This window comes from Nuphar pumila, chromosome 2, assembly GCF_984573655.1.
Source record: "Nuphar pumila chromosome 2, dmNupPumi1.hap1.1, whole genome shotgun sequence".
NCBI classification, from domain to species: Eukaryota; Viridiplantae; Streptophyta; class Magnoliopsida; order Nymphaeales; family Nymphaeaceae; genus Nuphar; species Nuphar pumila.
In genome coordinates, this window is record NC_143250.1 from 86,862,073 (window position 1) to 86,880,898 (window position 18,826).

The 18,826-nt window shown below is 37.9% G+C and overlaps 1 pseudogene across 1 annotated transcript; it reads right to left on the reverse strand.

Annotated features, from left to right (window-relative positions):
• Nucleotides 1-1,546: 1,546 nt before the first annotated feature.
• On the reverse strand, nt 1,547-8,284 carry LOC149845951 (E3 ubiquitin-protein ligase At1g12760-like; annotated as a pseudogene). Its single transcript, XR_016430236.1, has 5 exons — nt 7,383-8,284; nt 4,054-4,173; nt 3,832-3,964; nt 2,248-2,412; nt 1,547-2,060 (listed from the first exon to the last, which is right to left on the reverse strand). The product of XR_016430236.1 is annotated as an E3 ubiquitin-protein ligase At1g12760-like (transcript).
• Nucleotides 8,285-18,826: the final 10,542 nt, after the last annotated feature.

Here is an 18,826-nt window from a genome sequence, read left to right on the forward strand (position 1 = left end):
CCCACTCACGCAACCACCACCACCATTTTTCACTGCAACAAATTTCTTTTAATATAACAAATGCTTTGCATAACGAACATTTAATGGACGTGAAAAGGAAGCAAGATTCATTAAATTAGCAGCCTTGAACTGAACTGCCCATCCAAGTTACCAATCTGCGATACCCTGAGCATTTTAGATCCATGTGTGTCCAATTGGTATACAGATGGCTTTAAGTCTAACCCAGATAGACCATGCAGGATAGCTGGACCAGATGGAGCTCCACTATCGTCTCAATTTTAAATCCCCGTCTGGGGCTACCTCTAGCCTGGCCATGGAAGAAAAAAACAAAAGAAAATGAGAGGTGGGGGTTTGGGAGGGGAAACTAATCTCCAGCTGAATAAAGCAATCCCATGTCAGACCTACATAATAAGGTGGCCTAATGTCAGACCTATGTGGATTTGGGTCTAGTTCATCAGGGCTAGTCCAAATGACTGTGGCCACAAGGGTCGAACAGAACAGGAAAAAATAAAAACAGGCTGCTTCATCCACACCGGCATTAGGAAAGTCAATAGCTTGCTGTCTTGGAGATGCGTAAGCAATGACAAGGGCCATCAATACAAGGCCAAAGGGGGATCAAGCAGAATTTAGGCAATGATTTACTGTGTACTGTATGATAATATATGAATATGGCAAAATCCTATTGAAATATAAAAATAACAGGAAAAATTAGTTCAATAGTTTCATCGAATCCCTCTCTAAAGTCCCCAGCTTGGTTACCCAAAAAACAAAAGAAAACCTCTCTAAAGTCTTCAATGATTCCTATTTACGAAGCAACACATTCAGTATTAATTCAATATATCCAATATCTAAATAAAAACCAAACACAATATATTGGCTCGAAATGGATCCCATGATGTACCACTACCCGCTTTATAATTATCCTTCATGGATTGATCATCTCATGCATCTATTGGCATTTAAACTGCAGATGCATGTCATATTTTGGATACTCAAAAAGCAAGATTTTGCTTACAGAGAGACAATGAAGTGGATATTCTTAAAGCGCCCATCCAAATTAGAGAAAATAGACAAAAGGGGGTAAAGAAAAGAGAGAGACCTTAACAAAATGAAACACCATTTAACCGGATTACACATTTGCATATTGGTACTAGCATCATTCAATAACAAGCAAGGACACAAGCCTTCCAATATAAAAGCAGTAGAGACCAATAGGGGCTCCGCTTGTCTGGCAGGAGCAGTTAGTGCACGTCACCTTGTGTTGGGTGGTTGCAAGTTCAAACCCCATACGGTATGGTTGTATAACTGGTAGGGGTCTGCCTAACCCCAGCTTTCTCTGTCGAAAAAAAAAAACAGAGCATGAAGTCAGTAATCAGCATGGACAAAGCCCATGCCACGGGCGTCAAAAAGTGAACCCCAACTTTCTTGTATCACAGACTACTCGCCCATAAAAGTTTGTTAGCACACGCAGGTCCTGTAACAAGGTCCAGTAAGATATACATGCAAATGGCGAACTGATCCACATCCATACAAGAATTAACCTTCATTCCTTGAAAGGTTGCTCATTTCATTAGCTGATAAAGTGAAGAGAGTATTCTCAAACTTGAGAGTGAGTATGTAGACATGCTGCATGTATAAGACTATGGACATGATACACGAACATAAAAACATTCGCAGATATGCAAGAGGACATGCACAATTGCAGCTACCATAAGAGCCTTCTCATAAATGGTGAGCCATCCTGGCAAACCCAGCTGCACTTTTGTCAAAGAGCATAATGCTTCCGGGGTTGAGTGCATATGCATACATACAAAGCAGGTTCAAGTCATCTGTTTGACTGTCGCAACAAGCTGGAATAGGAGAGACGTGCTAACACAATAACCACAAACTACACTTCTTCTCTTGAATCGTTGCTGCTCTTTATGATGTTATATTTGCAGAGGACAGGTAGCATTGATGTATAACCACTTGTCTATACAGGCACAATGAAAATGATGCCCACAAGGAAGCTCCCGCAACTCCACACCATCGTCATATGTGGAGAGGCAAATACAGCATTCCTGTAAGCAACAGGAAACATTATAGGTCATAACCAACACAAGGAAAAAACTGAAAAACGTAGTGTCCAAGGTCTACAAAAGTCCAACCGAGGTCAAATGCAACATGCAATTGATTTAAGGATTTAAAGCAGATATCATCCTGATTTCTGAAGTACATAATGAGAAAATTCTACACCAAACAGCTTACAGCATCCTCAGCAGAAAGGACTCGCTCAACAGGTATCCCTCCACTGCATGTTGTCATTATCCCACCAAATGACTCTGTTTTCTCTAGATTAAGCTTCTCGATAGCTCCAAGTGGCCGAAACTTGTACCTAGTGAGTCGGCTGATATCCACTTCAGATGCACCTTCCTGCTTCAGTAACAACACATCAGCACTATTATCAATTACATGAGGATGCAGGAAAGAATTTCGACTCATTTTCATGCATTAGCATTAATAAGAACCAGGGCAGCAAAATGATTAATGACAATTTGCTGCTCCACATGACCCGCACCTAAAGCCAGACATCATAACTAGCTAAAAAAAGGTGAAAAACCTCAAGAAGGATTATGTATTTGACGAAATTACATTGTAAGAAAAAACATGCATCAATGAGCTACGCTGAACCCGTACACTACCATATCTGTCCACGCCATAGCTGGAAGCCAAGGCATATTTTCTTGTGCAGCCAATCCACCCATGTCACATCTCCAAAAGAAAGACATATTTTCTTGAGCAGCCAATCTACCGATGCCATATCTAATCAAAGCAGGATACATACGCTCAACAACTCTTCTACACTCAACAACTCTTCGCATGCCATTGCAGTTGCACAACTCCAGATGCAACCAAGTAATGCATCATATTTAATAGTTAATTCCCAAACTCTTGGTTCCTTATTTCGTTTGGTTTTATTTATTATAAACGGAAACTAGTTCAAGGCCTTGAAGGCTATGTCACATGGAGACACAGTTTTGGATCTGTGTCTAAGAGACACGGCATGACATGCAGACATACCACATGACACACTGTGACATGTCTTTAATATTCTATAACATATTATAACATTTTCTTAAATTCGTTATACTTTTATTATTAGTAAATGTATTTTTATATATTATATCCATTAAAATTATATTTTGTTAATTGTTATATATTAAAAATTAAAAATATGTGTTCTCATGCCCTACTTTTCAAAAAAAAAAATCACATTTGCATCTCAAATCTGCATCATACCAATATCCACATCTGTACCAGTACCGAGTGATAGATTCAAGGTAATCCAGTTTTATGCACAGATGCTTTCTGCCTCTTCACAGATTCTAGGCAGAAAGGTAGCATATTTCACTTGGAAGGAATAGTTGTTTCAGTAAGAAAACACCACTATTTATTTGATATGCATGGTAACTCGATGAGATATTAAGTTTCATCACTGCAATATGACTAGGGCAGGATGTTTGTCCTCAGAAGTCTTTTCATCTTGGATATAGCCCATAGCCACTTTGCTTGTTCTCTCCACTGATTCCTGACTTTTGTCTGGCAATTAATAGTCAATTGTAATAATCCCTTTTATCTTCAAAAGCCTTAGATAATGCTGATTTCCTCACTTCAAAAAAAGGGAAAAATAAGTAACATTTTGCTCTTACTTTCAGAGATAATAAATAATTAAAACTTCCAAAACTAATTCATCATTAATAACTGACCTAAATTTTATAATTCCATGCAAAACCAGATGAGCAACAACAACAACAATCTAAAGACAATGAAACAATGTTAAAAGTGAGCTACCTGATCTGCCACAGCATACAGAATTGCAATAATACAAGGTAGGCAACAGCATACTGCTATACCAATAATGCATGCCAAGGCAATGCAGAAGACAACGAAGAACATGTCAAAAGCAAGGAAAACCACGCAGAGCCTGTAAATCACAAAGTTTTGTCATTTATCAGTCAAATAATTGAAAAAAGGGATCAACCATAGGATCTGTATGTTTGGATGTGAACAGACCAGTAGAGCTGAGGAGCATCATGAATTAGGATCTGACCACCAGCAGACACCCAATAAAATCCAACGATCCACCATATGAATTAGAACATTGTATTCACAGACTCTAGATACTTCGCAATACTGCCAAAGGTGAAATGCAGACAAGTCAGATGAAGCAAGGAATTTTTCTCACTTTCAACAACTTTGTTTCTTGGGGGCAAGGCAAGTAATATGTTTAGCACGCTAATGTGTTTACAAATAACTAAATGGACAAGACTGAGTACCTAGCAGAACAACAAAAACTTATCATGTAATACCAGATGTCAAGTGTTAATGCTTGGGTTCAAATTCTAAAGTTGAATCTCCAGCGTAATGGCATTCCTTTGGCTTTTCTTTTCACTGAAGTTAGACAGTAACATGTTCTATAAATATTTAAACCTTTTGACAAATAACAATGATACAATTAAAGGAGAACTCTAGATATGTCCTTTTCCACGGCATATCAATGAACATCCTGATGAATAGTTGGTTTCAAATAAATTCACACGCCAGCCCATATCTAATGACTTTAGTGAAGCACATGTTGAACAGTTAGAGCTGCCCATTATATCTGGCTTGGCATCTACTTTATGGAACCTTCAGATCTAAAAAGAAACATGGTAAGATGCTACATAAATTCATGCATTAGTACACACGTGTTGCCAATGTAGTTAAAATCCTGCCTAGGCTACCTAGGTGCAAGTCTACCGCCTATATGCCAAGGCAAGTACCTAGGTTGGAGGAGGGAAACAAGGTTGGCATTTTACATTTTTCTATAATATTTAAAACATTATAATCAAGTTTTGTTTGAGTATTTTAAAATATTTTAAGTGTTTCAGTTTTTTCTTTTATTTGTATGCTTTTTATATTTTTATTTTAAATATTTTTAATTCTTTTATGCAACTCTAGGTGACGTAGCTAAACAAATATTTGTTTAGATGAAGTTGAATGTTTAATTATTTAGATTCATTCATGATTTTTTTCTTAAGTTTTGGTTGTTTAGATTCATAAATTATGTTGAATATGTATTTTATATTATTTTTAAAATTTTATTGTAATTCTTTTTTTTTCTTTTGTTTTGTTCTGAGTAGGTCGATTGGTCCCGCCTCACTTCAGTTTTTGGAGCGCTACGCTACGCCTCAACGCTTTTCACAACATTGGTCTCATGGGTATAATACATTACAACATTGTATCCTCTGATACTGATAAGTAGCAAAGAATAAACCGAATTTCTAAACATGGTTGGATACTACATTTGATTGGGTCACATCATATGACATAACACCAAAATTACAGCATTCAAGTCAAAAGGCTCTTAGAGCTAAATAAACACCAAATGCTCAAGCAAATGATCAGAGGAGCTAATATTGGACTTGGAATCTAGCAGCAAATATAAGTTAAACTGGCTCTGGCTCTATAGTCGCATGGGAGGGAGAGGAAGTAAAAAAAACTATCTTCAGTTTCTTTGCAAAACTTATATTTTATATTGGCAACAATAACCACTTTATCTTATAGACGAATGCCAAAACCAATGAGATTATGTTCATGTCTAGACGATATTGTTCATAGCATGCTCAACCAATCGAACATTTTGGCTGCAGTTGGGAGTCCAATAAGGGCCTCCCTTTAGGTATCTTAGTTTATGAGACACCAAATACTACTTCTAGTCGACAATAGATGCCTTGGTGGAAGAGATTTTCGGCTATGTCCCACTTGAATCTTAATATAAGTTGAAGCTAACCTAAGATGCACTTCTATTGTGCTAAAATCTTTTTGGGTGTTTTTTAACAAAAAAATGAAAATACAAAATTAAAACTCAAATATTGGATAACATGCCAATATTAATGTGATATACTCTCTTAGAGGTTTTCTCCCCTCATTATGTGAATATTCGTGTCGATCATCTAGAGATATGGAAGCTTCATTGCGTGTAGCAGTTGGACACGCTCACTTGACCATTCACAAGAAAGGGAAACCGACAAATCCTTGTTCTCAAGAGCATCTTTTGCAGGACTGTTGAGTCATTTGGCCACTCTTTTAAGGCATGTTGCATCTCCCCTTACCCTATTCTAGCTTAATATATGGAATACCCAAGGAGCACTGCACCTTCTTTTCAACCTTGAGTACCTACGAATACTATAGACAAAAATAATAGTAGTTCATGTATATTTATATCGCTCAACATCATGGCCAGGGATGAGCTAAGTTTTTGTGGCGTGGTAAGTTCTTGAAAGATAAATGACTTTATACTTTTATAATCATGGCTAAGGTGAATTCCATGCCTAACCTATTTTTTTTTTTTTTGGCTTTTAGATTTGCTGAACATGTGAAGCGTTTATTCCTTTGAAAATGAAATGATTGACGAGCCAGCAATTTTTTTGAAAGCTGGATGAAACTGTATACACTTGAGATTTCCACAACATGCCATGTGTGTGCATATATGTGGCTAATTTTGCAAGAAATAACATGACAACATTTAATATTATGAGAAAACTCAGTCAGGTACATTTGAATACCCACTAACAATTCAATCATATGAGGCATTAAACAAGGTCCATCACAACACAAATGCCTCTATAACATAAACCGAGATAACCATAGAGCTTATCATAGTCAAAACCCCAAAAAAAAAACATGAAAAACTAGGTTTCTCTTTTTGCCGTATACCACAACACAAGCTATTAAAATTCTAAAAGTTTTGTACATTGAAGATAAGCAGTATAATAGGGTATCGAACTGGCAGACCATATAGATGCAAGCTCCTGCAGCTCAAAATGCACAAACATACTGAGAATACACGCTGACACACAAGAGAAAAGAATTAATCATGATAATTGCTTAGTTCAAAAGGACACTTCGTGAACCTCTTGAGCTTGATAGATAAAAAAAATCAATTTCTTGTCCAACAGTTCTTAGTTCCACTTATCAACCATTACAACCTCTACAACCCAAATTACCAGAAAATTTCCACAATCATCAATCCAATTCTAATCAGTGCACAACTCATGTCAATGTTCAACTAGCGCACTAAAAAACACCAAAAAGAAATACTTTTAGCGATGACATTCATTCAGAGAAGAAAATTGTAACAAAGTAAAAATGGTTAAAAAGAAACTCCTCCTTACATTATGCTACCAATCCTTCTAAAATAGAAAATAAAGAGCACCAACATTAGTAAAGAGTTTAGGCCCAAAAAAATGAATTCAAATTAATTTGTATGAAGAAGAAAAAGTAAGGGCACCAATCTCCCAAGTCAGAACCAGTCCCAATTAACAAAAATACCTCCGTATTGTTTCGACATGATTGTGTACCTGATCATCTCCTCCGGGTGATCAGTGGCCGCATCATACTCTGCAACTTCCTCTCCGCCCTGTTGCCCGACTTGACGTGCGCTCTCTCCGCTGCCCTGCTGCACCGTTCGGTGCCTCCGGCTGCACTCCGAGCACACGCACACCATGTGCAGGACGCACTGCACCGTATACCCAACAATCCACAGCCTCAGCGGCATCGCTGGAGTCTCGTCCCTGCTCAGCAGCAACACCGCCGCCGCCACGAAGACGAACGCCAGATTCCAGATGATATCGAGGACCACGACGGGCCTCGAGTGCGCCCAATCGCTCTGCCGCTCCTCCAGCTGCTCGGCAGCCCTCTCCCGGACGAGCATTGACGGCTCGCGCATGATCCGCCGGCTGCTCACGCGGCGGAGGAACCGTGCCGCGCCGCGGATGATCGGCCGTCGCAGCCCCCGTCGGTTCCGATCATAGCCTCCAATCCTGTTCGAGTTTCCGAGCAACGGCGTGGAATCAACGACATCTTCCGCGTCGTAATTCACCGATGAAACGCCCCTCCTCATCTCCATCCCCGCAACCGAAGCCCTTGACCTCTCCAACCAGAAAACCCTAACCCATCCGATTGCTCTCCATCAAAACCTAATCAAAATCCAAACGAAAATCAATTCCTACTGAGAAACAGTGCGATCAAACCCTAGATATCGATCGAGCCCTTATCCATCGAGAAAATCGAGACAAAATTGGCGATGGGAAGAACGATCGACGCTAGGGTTGGGGGTTTCGGCTTCTCTGGGAATTTGAAAACGGGAACTCCTATGGTAGGGAGGGAAATCGAAATCCCAGGATTTATAGGAAGGGAAAGTTTGGGGAAGCGTAGGGAAACGGCGTCATCTTGGGGAAGAGAGGGGAATCGCAAGTCCGGATCGGGTGCAATCACATGGCACAAAATTTGTGCATTAAGCACATTGCCCTCTGACAGGCCTCACTGGATCGCCCTCCTTCAGGTCTTGGGTCCCACACCTAACAAGCCCTGTCCCCGAGATGAAAGGTACCTGACCTTTTCACACTTGAGTTGAGACTAGGGGGTGGGCATTGGGTCGGCGCAGCCCCCTTTAGAGTTCGGTCCATCGGGCTTTAAGTGCAGCATGACCCGAAGATAACCTGGTCAAGTTTTGGCATGATTCTTAACGGGTTCAGGTTTAAAGCGCAACTCATGGCTCATGGCCCATGGCCCAATCCATTGACCCAACGGGTCAATATAAAGCAGGTCGGATCCAGCTTGACCTTACCAAAATCAATTTGTAAACAGTAATAATTAACACTTTTCAACTTCCCATATACCCAACTAATTATTTTTTAGTTTTCATAAAATTACTTAATTAGGTAAATAGTAATAGTTATCAAGTTATTATACAATAGTTAAGTTTTTAAATTTTTTATTATTAAAAATTAATAAATAACTCAAACTCATCGAGCTGGTTCGAGCCCAGACCACGTATATCAGGTTGGGTTTTGACTTGGTACTTAATGGGTCCGGGCCTAAAATCTTGGCCCAAACCCGACCCATGGCCGGCCGGGTCAACTTGGCTCATCGGCTCTCCCAACCCGTTGCCCACCCCTACTTAAGACGTTGAATTAAATGAGATTTAATCACAGGTTGGCTAATGTGGATCGGATCCTGTAAAATTCTAATGGATATTCAGTCGGTTTGGAGTAAGGGCATGTTTTTTTTTTTTGAAAGGCAAGCTGCAGACCCCCACCAATTATTATTCAACCTGGTACGTCTCCAGCACAAGGAGACGTGCACCTAAGGTCAGGTTGCTTTGATCAGTTGTTATGAAAGTTGTTACTGAGAAAGTAATTTATGTGATTCACATTCTCAATCTGTTGTCTGTAACTTTGCTTGTTGTCCTCTTCTTTCTTTTAAGTTTTAACCTTTTTTTCTTTTTTCTTCTTTTTTTTTTTTAAAGGCAAGCTAGAGTTAGGGTAGACCTGGGTTTTGAACCTGCAATGTCCCACGACAGGGACACGTGGACTGACAGCTCCTACCAACCACGCGGTGCCCTGTTGGTAAATCATCTTCTTTCCTTCTTTAATCTTCTCCCTTTTGTAATCTTGTTTACCTGGTGATCCCTCGTCACCCATGAATAATCTTTTTACATTATCTCAAAAGAAAAAAAGAATCTGACATGGTATTTATGTTCAACAGTCGATTTACTAAGTATTAACTTTTCAGATTGAAAAGGAATTGAGAGGAATTATTTCTGTTTGGAAACACTTTGCCAAAATAAACACCAACGGGCAATCGTATATGGTTGTATATCGGGTAGGGGTATGCCTAACCACAGCTTTCTCTGTCAAAAAAAATAATTAAATAAACTGAACAGATTCTTAAGGGATATGGTGATTATCTAATCTCCTTGAAAGAAGGGAATGCAAAACAATGATACGGGTGAAGAAGCATTTGTGTGTGAGGATGTCATTGATGACTTCACACTTATCATTCATAATTTTATTTGTGAGGCTGATGTCGAAATTGAAAAGCTCAATCCAAGCCATGATGAGTTCATGGACATTCTTATCAATAAACCCAATATTTTTGAAAACTCTCGTGGTGAACCGATAGATGTTACAGTTTACTCCCGCTTTGCGTCTGACATTATTGTTGATATTGTTCCGACAAGTCTCATTAGTATATCCATTGTCGAGTCAACGATAAAAAAGGTGGATTTTCTTGATAAGAATCAACAAGACATGTGTGTCAATGAACGCTTAGATGTTGAAACTCCTTCTGCGAAGTTGAATTTAGAGTCTCATTTTAGTCATGACACAATAAGTCTAGTTGGCATAAAAACCCCAAATCTTGTTTATGACCACCAGGGTTTAATGAATAATGTTGATTTTGTCTCTTTGATAAATCCTGATAGTACATTTGGTATGTTGTTACTTTATGTTGCTTGTGACTCATCATGTGATTTTCAAACCAATAGCGCAAAATTTATAATTTTGAATCACATGCTATATAGTCAATTGTTATATGTTTCTGACACAAATTTTGGTATTATCTACAAAGCGTTGATGCAAGGTAAGGTCATTAAATATAATGTCTTAGATGCTTTTGAGATTCAATTTCATTGTTCTGCTTTATATTTGTTTGAATTACATTTTATAGGGCATATTGCATTGCATTGCATCAAATATTTTTGTCATTCCAATATTGAATCTCTTGCCATGTTTACTTCACTTCTATTTGCCTTGAACAGTGTCTACATTGATTATATTTTAAACTAGTGCAGGGATTATGGAGTGACGCTTGAGCAGATACAGGCTCCGAGAATGAAGCCTTTCGACCCAGGGAGAATGATGCAGAGCATCCAAAGACAGAAGCGGATTTGGATCCAAATCTAAATATCTAGACAAGTTCCAGACATTGCTACCCAAAGCGATCCATACGCTTGCAGGACGTCCCTGGTCCTTGTGGATCTCTCAGTTAGTTGATGTTCGCTGTGCTCCTTTTATTGTCTCGATTCCGTTGAGGAATCGTATTTTGGACTTTGTTTCCGGATTCTACGGATCCGAATAGTTTTGGTACCCTGTAGGATCTTTTTGTGATACTAGAGGGTGTATGGGGTCAAAGGATAGTTTTTATTTTTTTTCAAATTCGTTTCTCTCTTGGTGTTGGTGCAGGATCCAATTTCCAGTCTATTTGGATCCAGATCTTGATTCGTCTTCATGAGGGTGGTTCTAGGTGGCGCCACTTTAGTGTAGTCCATCCTGGACCTCATTTGAATTCATATTGATCAGCTCAAAGTAAAAAATAGACTGTTGATAGAGTTATTAGCATTTGGCAAAATCTAGGCTTGCACACTCATTTTTGGTGCAAAGCTTGGGAAGACCCAAGGTCTCTTTATTGTGGCTCTTCCCAAGCAACCTAAGCCCTTAACTAAGAAGGTCGACCAAGGGGTTAAGGGGATTCTTCATTTTCGTTTTTGGTTGTGTGGCTGGTGCTAGAGTGAGAAAAATTAAGTTTTTTGTGTGGTTGGTACTTGAGAAAAGCTTTTGAGTGTGGATGTATGGTGGAAGGTTGCTTGGAGAAGGTGAAACCGTGTATCACCTTGTGAGTGTGAAAGTGGAACTCGTGGGTGGTTTCATTCGTTGAGGTTGATCTAAACTTGTTCGTGGTGGCTGAGATTTCGTCACCTCCGTTCGTGGCTCATTTGTTGTGGCGTCGGTTGCTTTCCAACGACGGCCATTCCAACTTCAAACCGGATAATCGCGGGTTCTTCATTTTGTTTGTTTACTTTGATCATATGAAACTTGTGTTGATCGTTTTATCTTGCTGAAAGTGTAACTAGTTTATTGACTCTTTTGAATGCATGATTAGATCATTTTTATGTTAAAAATTGGATTACTCAATCAAATTAATTTCTGAAATATTCAGTGTGATTTGGAACTCGTTATTACAACAAATTTTGTAAAATCATTGTCTCGGTTCATCAGAGATACCTTCAAAGAAACGATTGTATACTGATCCAATTTAGACGTTATGTAGCTTTCCAAAAAGCTAAGAAGATTGTATCTAACTTTGTAGTTGAGACTATTTTATGATTCAGTCTTTTAAAGCTCTGAAAATCGCTATCAAAGTCTCAGACTGACAGTGATCCACTGTTATTAATTTGGTTCAGAACACTCCTAGTAGTGTTCGGTATTTTGTCGTTATCTAAAGATCCACTGCATAAAAATTATAATTTTTTTATTATGTAAAAAGATAAGATCAAAACCTACAACTTTCATGTTTGGTGATTTTATTGAATCATTGTCTTTGTATTTTGAAAATATCAATCTATGCTATCATCGAATACTTGAATTTTAATTCCTGCAATAATATTTCTATATCATTTCAAATATTCAAAAAATTCGTAGAGGACTGTAGAAAATTCCAAAAATAACAATCTTTAGTGTTCTGTAAAGGTTTGGATCTGACTTTCATTTCGTCAGTTGTGATTTTTCACAAACTCCAACATTTGAGGGGTCAAAAATCGCTTCAAACAATCTGTTCCTGAAATACGATAATCTGAGTTGGACTTGTTTAGCAGTCCCGGTGTCGAGTTCGTGGAGCGGACGTTTCTGCCCTAAATCTGGTGTGTTCGTATTCGTTGAAAAGTTGTGCAAGTTGTGCACAACTTTCATTTGGACCGTCTCTGTCGAAACAGAGTGCACAAGTCCCGAAAATCTATTTTTTAGAGTTCTATTCAGACTTTACATCGTATAAGCTTCCGCGTGCATTTGGATCCGTTTGGATCCTAGATCGTGGATCGGTGTGTACTGAATCCACCATAGGATTGCTTTCTTATTTTTTCATTACAGCAATTTGGAGTCAGTCTATGGAGATTTGAACTTAGTAAGTGTTAGAATTTTAAGCAGTTTGTGTTTTTTCATATTCGAGTTTAAATCTGAATCCAACACCGATTACAGTACATCCATTTAGTTGGATTCTGTATTACCCACATCTGAACAAGTTCCTACCCGTTTTTGTCTTTCACATGAAAGGCATGCTGGTGGAGAAACTACCCGCCTCACATGGGCACCAAATTCTTCAACAGGAAAACATGGGTGGTTCATACGAAAGGGTTTTTAATGTGAAAACCTTGTTGGGTGAGGAAAACGTGGGCCCCATAGAATGAAAGTTTTTCCCTTAGGAGGTGTTTGTTTCACCCACTATGGGAAAATTACCATTTCATTTGAAAATGGGTTATCTCTTGTGAAACAAGTGGGTGTTGGTTACACTCCCACCCAAAGAAAGTAACGCCCTCAAACCCTCAACCTGAAATTTTACTTAAATTTTTTTAAAAAAAAATGTTTTTTACTTTCAATTAGCAAAAACATGATGTTTAAGGTTCTGGACATTGGTGTCGATCGACTCCTGGTGAGTCACAGTAGGAAAACATATCATATTCAAACAACCATAGCAAAAACTGCTTATTTACATATCAGAGTTTCAAAAATATATACTTCTAAAATGTTCATGATTCAAAGTAAAACAAAAAGTATCTTAAATTGACCCTCAGATTCGAAAGTTTTGGGTTTGAATGTTGTCATTGCCTCGTGCCATCTCTTGTTCATTGTTCACTTGAAATTTTATAATAAAGGGGTAAGACTTGTGACAACCTAATCGGTATCCTATAAATTTTAGGTAAAAAGTATGATATTTAATATTTACAACACAATATTCATAAATCTAAAAGTTATAGTGAATCTACATTATACCATTCAGATATCACAATAAGTCAACAGATATGCAGTTGTGTAAACATTAAGATCTTATGTTTTGATATTTAACTCTCATTGCAGGTACTAGCAGAGAAAAGACCATGACATAGCTGAGACTGTGCACGAGTTTATTATTCTATGTATTTTAATATTCCGTACGATTAATTGGTCACCATAGCCAATCACGAGATGGTACACTGATCGAGAGAAGTTTTTCTAGGGCGTGTTAGACAGATATGCATCATATTCTTATGCAAAAGTCAATAAAAACTACCAACCTAGGATATATATGTGATAGATCCTATCCCATATCTTTGATGGTCAGGGATGTCGAGTCATTGTCACTCGAGGGGCCTATAACAACAATATCTATCAGAGTTTGTACCACCTATTCTCTTCAAAGTAGGCATAGATCCCTGAATGAAAAACATAAAGTTTTCTTTCTTAGCTAGTGTTGTATTATTATATCTGCCTCTTATGGACATTCCAGAGCATCAGTGGTCAGCATACCCCTTCAGGGTAACCAATATCTTATAATATTGTTATATGTTCTCTCTCATTCAGTACTGCTATGGCCATTTTGGCACTTAAGAGCGCATCGCCTGTGAAGGCGAATCCCTTTGCTTGTATAAGCATTTCGCTTAAGAAGGTAGATCCCTTTAAGTGTGTGTGTTTGCATGCATTATTATATTTGTAGTATTGTTCTGGCACACACTACAACAAAGCAGTAGATTAGCGACGACCACATTCCGTCGCTAATCCGTCGCTAATCCATCGCTAACCCGTCGCTAATCCGTCGCTAACATGGTTAGCGACGGATTAGCGACAACGAGGCGACAATATGCTTACGTCGCGAATATTTCGACGCTAACTGGCGACGGAATTATTCCGTCGCCAGGTCCGTCGCTAATTGCGACGAAATAACGAGCGCTATATTCCGTCGCCAATCCGAAGGTACTAAACGGCGACCACGGCTTGGCGACGGATTTACTTCCGTCGCTATGCCGTCGCTAGATTAATATGAATAGCGACGGATGGTTCCGTCGCAAACACGAAAAAAAATTTTAAAAAAATTATTTGAAAATTAAATACCGAGAACTGTACAATTTCTATTTCCTGTACAATTTATATTTTCTGTAAATAAAAAACAAACCACACAAAAAATTCATATAACAAGAATCTACAACAATTAATCGTTCCACCTTAAAATTAAGAAGTTTAATTATTTACAATTCAACAATTACAATTAGGAAAAAAAATAGAACTTCTTCAACACAGTTCTCTAATCATCGCCAAGATTTTGTGCATCTTCTTGTTCATTGTCTTTATCTGTCCCTTCAGCTCCACTACCCTGATTATCGCTAACAGCCTACACAAGAAAAGAACAGTCAGTATTGATAAACAAAATATAATGAAATAAATTACACACTATATGTGATTCTATCATGTGCTCATGTGTGATCTAAGGCAATAAAAAAACTCTATATGTGATTCTATCATGCTCATATGTGCTCTAAGGCAGACAAAAAGTTTATATATATATATATATATGTGTGTGTGTGTGTGTGTGTGTGTGTGATTCTATCATGCTCATATGTGTGCTAAGGCAGTCAAAAAATTGAATATGTGATTATAGCATGTTCATATGTGTTCTAAGGCATCTAAAAAAACTCTATATGTGATTCTACCATGCTCAGATGTGCTTTAAGGCAGACAAAAAACTATATATGTGATTCGATCATGCTCGTATGTGTGCTAAGGCAGTAAAAAAATTGAATATGTGAATATAGCATGCTCATATGTGCTCTAAGGCAGGCAAAGCCAAAAATTTTATATGTGATTCTATCATAAATGATATATAACATGTTCATATGTGTTCTAAGGCAGTAAAAAAACTCTATATGTTATTATAGCATGCTCATATGTGTGCTAAGGCAGTCAAAAAACTGAATATGTGATTATAATATGCTCATATGTGTTCTTAGGCAGTCAAAAAACTGAATATGTGATTATAGCATGCTCATATGTGTTCTAATGCAGTCAAAAAAACTTTATATGTGATTCTATCATGCTCATATGTGCTCTAAGGCAGACAAAAAGTTATATATATATGTGATTCTATCATGCTCATATGTGTGCTAAGGCAGTCAAAAAATTGAATATGTGATTATAGCATGTTCATATGTGTTCTAAGGCATCTAGAAAAACTCTATATGTGATTCTACCATGCTCAGATGTGCTTTAAGGCAGGCAAAAAACTATATATGTGATTCGATCATGCTCGTATGTGTGCTAAGGCAGTCAAAAAATTGAATATGTGAATATAGCATGCTCATATGTGCTCTAAGGCAGGCAAAGCAAAAAATTTTATATGTGATTCTATCATAAATGATATATAGCATGTTCATATGTGTTCTAAGGCAGTAAAAAAACTCTATATGTTATTATAGCATGCTCATATGTGCTTTAATGCAATAAAAAAACTCTATATGTTATTATAGCATGCTCATATGTGCTCTAAGGCAGTCAAAAAACTGAATATGTGATTATACCTGAGAGGGACCTGGAATCGAAGATCCCCTATCCTGAACAGCGGCCTTGATCTTATTTCGGAGAAAGGGGGCGACGGTGTATTGAAAGTAGTTATTCAGTGATTCATTAATGATCTGGCGTACATCATCACCGGAAAGAATAGTCGGCTGCTTGGAGCTTATGTCGGCGCAAGAAGTCGGTGAGCCGTAACTGAAAGAACCAATAACTGGTGAAGTGTTCATATTACTCCCAAACCCGAACACGCGACCTTTTTTGGGTTCACCTGCTGCAGTCACCCATGCTGTAGGATCAAATGATGGATGCTGAGTAGCGTAATCGCCATATCGCTCTACCATCTGTTGCTCATATGCCTCCTACAAAATAATGTTTAAAGTATTCATTAATAATTAATGATAACATTATGATAACTTGCATATATATTGCAATGATTATTAATAGAATTAATACATACCGTTGTCGTTCTCGCCTTCTCTGATATGAAGACTCCCGTGGTCTTTCGTTTATGTGTTTCTACAAACACATCCTTATATGGTACACTGCCTCCTTTTTCTGCTTCCTGCGAAGTTAAATGACAAAAGATTTAGTACACAAGTTTGCAACAATACTTATAAAATTAATATTATATATTGATGAGTTACCATTTTCTTTAGGTGGCTCCCAAATGTCTTAGATCCACCTGTGTGTAGATGGGCTTCGGGCATCTTCGATCGATTTTGTGCAGCCTTCGCAGAGCGATTTCTAAATGCATCTCCCGCCCACTTATCGCACATTTCATCCCAGTAATCTCTCCTGATAGTAATAGGACCATGACCCTTCCACAGTAATGGATCATCTACTACGCCAGATGCTTTTTTTGCTGCAGTCTTCATAGTGTGCAGCATGTCTGCAAATCGATTGGCAACCACCTTCTGCCACACCTTCCTTGCATCATTTTCTTCCACCGTAGTTGCGAAGCGATTCGAAGCCTACAAATATTTTCAGAAAGTTAGTAGACATTGCTTAAATAAATTAAATATGAAACACATTAACTATGAGGAACAACTGTATACCATGAATGAGGACCACAATCTGTCTAACACCTCCTTTGGGTACTCTTTCCATTGAGCAACTGGTCTTGGTAGATGTTGAAGAAGTGAATTCTTAATCTCCCGTACTACTTCTTGTGGCTCAAACCTCGTGCTGCACATGAATTGTTACACAGTAAATATCAATATAAAATATTTAAAAGATATGCAATAATTGAAAACAAAATACTTACGGTCGATTATCGACATACACTATTCGAATGAGTCTTCTTGTGCCAGCCTGAGAAGACCCTGTTTCCTGTGTTGGCTGTTGACTTGTGTGATCAACTGGTGTAGGTGGGTCGTGTACAGGCGCAACATCATCTGTAAAAAAATACATTAGAAATTCTCAGAATGTGCATTTCAACTAATCAAGCATCTAATTAGTTATATGATATACCTATCACAGGAGCCCGTGAAGATGAAGGCTGAGCCTGGCTACTACTGGATGAGCGACCACTATAACCTCCACGAACCATATTCTAACAAATAACATATGTCATACAATACATTCAAATAATTCACATCAAGTATTACAATGCATTCAAGTCATTCACATCAAACATTGCAATGCATTCAAATAATTCAAATCATTGACATCAAGTATTGCACTAATTCAAATCATTCGTTAATTGCATAAATTATAATACATTCAGATAATTGAAATCATTCACATCAAGTATTACAATGCATTCAAATCATTCGTATCAAGTATTAATATACATTCAAATAAAATTTTTAATCATTCACACCAAGTATTGCAATACAACTCACATCAAGTATTACAATGCATTTAAATAGAGGTTTGTAGTATAAGATTTTGCTCACTAGCTTGAGAATTCTTCCTCGTCACTAGTTTGACTTTCTTCTTCTTCTTCTTCTTCTTCTTCATTGTTTGCCCATCCACTTGGTACATCACTTGGATCACATTCCTCTATGAATGTTTCATCGGCCAATGCAGATATGACATGCATATCATGCGCAATATCGTGACCATAAGCGAAGTCATAGACATCATCTGATTGATAGTAATCACTGTCTTCAGCTAACTCATCTTCCTGTAACTGATCATACTCGGGGTATAGTTTGGATTTCACCTTGCAAACTGCCCACCATTCATTTCTATCTGACTTTTTTATACACGGATATGAAGTATAATAAACTTGTTGAGCTTGCGAGGCTAATATGAATGGTTCATATGTTCCAAACCTGGATTTATGATTCACCTCCACAATGCCTGAAGCTTTGTCGAGTCTTGTTGCAGTTGGATCAAACCAATGACACTTGAATATCGTAACCCTGTTATTCATGCCTAAGTAAGTCAACTCCATTATTTCCTCTATAACACCGTAGTAATCATGTTCATTTTCACCGTAGCTGCTACCCTTGACACACACGCCACTATTTATCGTTGATTTGTTTATACCGTAGTCTTTTGTATGGAATCGATAACCATTTACGATATACCCGTTATAGCATTGCATAACTTTGGTCGGACCATTTTCTAAATCACATATTCCTTGATCTTTAACATCACCATGGCGAACCTACGCACAGACATAAACAATTATTGTGATC